A 4,461-nucleotide genomic window follows, 5' to 3' on the forward strand; every position below is an offset into this window, starting at 1 on the left:
AATGATGAGGCCCTACCCTGATTGACATCATTACTCGAGTACATAAATTTCACATTAAACAGAAAAAAATGGCAGCTGTCATAAAGGGAGAATGTCATAATAGCATGAGGTTCCACATACTTTAGGACCAGTCGGAGGTCACTCTGCAGAAAAGGCACAATAATAAGTCCATCACAGATTCCTGAGGGTGAAGTCAATACAATGCAGATGAGGGAACCCATTCTAGTCATGATTACTGAATAACACTGGAGGCTTACTGAGAATCGAGGAATCACTGGAGGATAAAACATTGACTCTCATGGTGAAGGCAGAACCAACACCATAGCTGAGAAGGGAATGCTTGAGGAAGATCATGATAAACAACAAATGGGGTTGTCTCTCAGCAGAGGATATCGCAAAAGAGAAAGAACTAGAACTACATCGCTCAGCTGAAGCAGCAGCAAGAGCAATATGGTCAGACAGAACAGCCTGAGAACCCCAGCCCAGAGAAAAAGGCAGACAGGAAAGCATGAGACCAAAGGCTCATGTCCCACCAGGTGAGGGTCCATGAGTGGACTGCGGTAAGGGTGGGAGAAGTAGCCTGAAAGGAAGAAGGGAAGAGAAAAGGTCGAAGTACTCCTTGGATGATAGGGACACAGGTGATTTCTGTCAAGTTCCAATAATTGAGGGATTTCAGTATGAAGCTTCTTTTTAGGACAGATGCAAGCAGCACTCATACAAATACACTCACATTACTTCAATTTTTGGGTTGGAGGATGGTTTAGTTGTGGGAGGAGTTGAGAGGGACCAAGTAGGGCGGTCTCACCATATCACGGCACTCAAAGAGGCAGACACCTACACTCTCAATTTATCCCATTACATTGGAGACCAGTAATGCGGAAGCTCAAAACATAAGAGGCACTCTTACATAGGACATCAAGAGGCTATCAAGTATATTGTTAGGTATAGAATTGTTATATGAAAAATTCTGATTACAAATAGTACGTTTTCATGCCAGTGGGCTTAGTAGTCTGGTGTAAAGGCTACCTAAAAGGAAGATCTACTCAGAAAAGGCTGGCATAGCCTTCGATTCCAAAAGTTTCAGAGGAAGTTTCTATCCTTGGGTATTGCTAAGAAGGAGGATGTAGTCAACAGATTTCCTGGGGCGGTGCTGGAAAAGACACTAGAGCTGAAGTGGGGGTGCTAGCATTAGGGGCCAGATGTACAAAGAAGGTCTTTTGCGAGTCGGAAATAGCGATTTTTAAGAAAACGCTATTTCTGATTCGCAAAACGCAATGTATCACATTTGCGATTCGGTAATAGCGATTTCTTAAAAATCGCAAATGCTATTACCGAATCGCAAATTGCGATACCGGCCCCATTCGCACCTATGGGCCTGTAGGCCCATATTTGCGAATATTTTGCATTTCCAAAATTGCGATTTCTTAACTGGAAATCACAATTTTGGAAATGCAAAACCCCAGGGTGCTGGGGGCCTAAGGCCCCCTCTGCTGCACCCCAAAAGGTTTTTTAGGACATGTAAGGTGCACACATGCCAAAAGGTCATGTGTGATTTACATGTACATTTTAAAAATGCATTTTAAATGCATTTTTTAAATTTCCACATGGTTACCACCAAGTTATTCCTTAATGCCCAATTCGCATTAAGGAATTGCTTCTTACATGTGCTTAGAAATCGCAAATAGGGAATCCTTATTTGCGATTTCTTATTTAGAGAGTCGCAATTTGCGACTATTTAAACAGGGTCGTAATTTTAAGGAATCGCTATTTTAGCGATTCCTTAAAATTGCTTTCAGAATGCTTTTGATACATTCTGAAATGGCTTTTTGCATTCGCAAACGGGCATTCGCACTGTTTGCGAATGCAAAACGCTTTCATACATCTGGCCCTAAGGGTGCCAAACAGGATCAACAACACATACATTCACATATATATATGTTGGAAATGAGGGCCAAAAGTAATTTCTCAGACAAACAATTGCAGAATCCTGAAGTCACCCGACAGGGAGATCTTAATATGAAGCAAAATTAACTTAGTCATGGACAATACCATAGACACATCAGCACAAAAATGGGCCAGAACGAGGCATTATCAAACAAGGTTTAGTTATGGCTTTTAGACGTAGGGTTGGTGGATATCTGAACGGCATATGTGTCCCGACACACCCAACTACAGATTTACTTGGCCACGCACCACATATGTGCAAGAATGGAACACTTTCTGGGCACTACAAAGATTTCAGCCAAGGTAAACAAAGTAGAAAATGAGGTGATGTCACTGTCAGATAACATCCCTATTACTCTTTTCATGAACTAATGCAGCATAGCAGAACTGGAGACTAGTATCCTTCTGAGGGTGGCCAAGAAAACTGAGCTATTTCCCTGTTGTATCTAAAACATGATGGACAATGATACGGAGGGCACACATTGGTTTATAATGGGAACATTGAATGCAATCCTCAAGGGACATTGATAGCCATCTCCCCAGAGAAAACAAACAAATTAGAGTCCAAAATGAAAGCGGTAGAGAATATACATAAATGAGCAGGGCCTCAGAACTTCTGGTGAAAATTGACACCTACCCTTCCCAGCTAAAATGAATGGACATAGATAAATGAATTGACATAGGTAAAGTGAATATGCTTTATTAGAAATAAGCAAACATTCTACGTGGGGGAGGGGAGAGTGAGAAAATTATTAGACTGCAAACTACTGAAGACTAATGCACAAAGAGTTAAAACAATAAAAGATTGTGGGAATCAATTACACAAGAGAAAGCTATAGCTAATGAAATTACAACATATTCTAAAACCCCATGAGATTATCTGTCATGTCATCAATTATATCATTTGAGATGTCATCAGTGATGGCATAGGCAGTGCATGGCGGGGGCACAAGTTATAGTTAATGCTGCTAACTATAAATGGTGAATTTCTGTGTTTTTTGTAGTTCAAAACATTAACATTGTCACTGAGAAATTCTCCTAACTATAACGTTACTGTAACCTTTGGTTATTTCAGTGGTTTGCTACATTTTTTTACATTGAAAACACATATTTTTATTACACCTAAATATAGCATCAGTTTAACTATTGTTTTTTTCAGTGAATTTTAAGGATTTAAAAAAAACAAATATATATATATTTAAAAATACATAGAAACTAACTACTCCAACAATTTTTGTGCTGAGAATATTGAACATTATAGTATTTGTAACTCCCATATATAGAAATATTCCCAGCATAATTTTCATAGCCTTTGTGTTTATCTTTACATAAACCTCATATTTATATTTCAAAAAGACACTGATCAGTTTTTCCTGTGCTGTAAACTATGTGTTTTCACTATGTACATCCACTTTTAAGGTGTGCAATCGGTCTCGCTGGAGGCTCGTGGGTGGCTCATGGGAGGCTTGCGAGATGGTAGAGTTATACATTTTATTCTAATATGTTGTACAGAGATCTTTTTCATGTGGTCAGTTATTACTGACTGCTAATCTTTAATAATAAAGTCAGTACAGTATGTATATTGCATTAATTAATTATTTTGTTCACAAACTTACATGTCTTGTGAGACAATCGCGCAATCACACATGTCAATGCAGCAAGCTTCACTCCCTGAAGCTTGTGGGCTACTCTTGCAAAAGTCTTGTGGGATCGTAACAAAACTGCAGGGAAATAGTAGTATGTGGGACGGAGTATCCTCTCCACTGAGACCCATCTCTTACATGACAGGTGTGTGTAGTAGGGGGTGGGGAGAGACTGGCCTCTCCACACAGACCTTTGTCTCAGTTGACAGGTGTACGTAGTAGTGTGTGTGTGGAGGGACTGGCCTCTCCACTGAGGCCCCTCTTGTGGATGACAGGTGTGTGTAGTAGGATGTCTGGAGGGACTGGCCCATCAGCTAAGACCTCGCTCTTCGATTACAAGTGTGCATACTAGAGTTTGGGGAGAGACTGGCCAATCCGCTGACACCTTTCTCTTGGATTACAAGTATGCATAGTAAGGTATAGGCAAAGATTGGCCTCTTCACTTAGACCTCTCTCGTAGCTCACAGATGTGTGTAGTAGAGTGTAGGGAAGGTTTGGCCTCTACAGTCAAACCTCTGTCTTGCATGATGGGTGTGCGCACTAGAGTATGTGGAGGGAGTGAACTCTCCACAGAGACATCTATATCTTGGATGCCAGGTGTGTGTAGGAGAGTATAGAGAGTATCTGGCCTGTCAGGTGAGAACCCTCTCTTGGATGATGGGTGTTCATAGTAGGGTGTGAGGAGAGATGGGATCCTTCCCTTGGACCGCTCTCTTTCATGTGAAGTGTGCATAGGAGCATGTCTGCATGGACTGCCTTCTCTTTCCATAGCTCTTTCTCAGAAAACAGGAGTATGTAGTATGATGTGTATATGGACTGCCCTCTCCTTCCAGACCTTTCTCTAAGATGACAGGTTTGCATAGTAGAGTGTATA

This window comes from Pleurodeles waltl, chromosome 4_1 (assembly GCF_031143425.1).
Source record: "Pleurodeles waltl isolate 20211129_DDA chromosome 4_1, aPleWal1.hap1.20221129, whole genome shotgun sequence".
NCBI lineage: Eukaryota > Metazoa > Chordata > Amphibia > Caudata > Salamandridae > Pleurodeles > Pleurodeles waltl.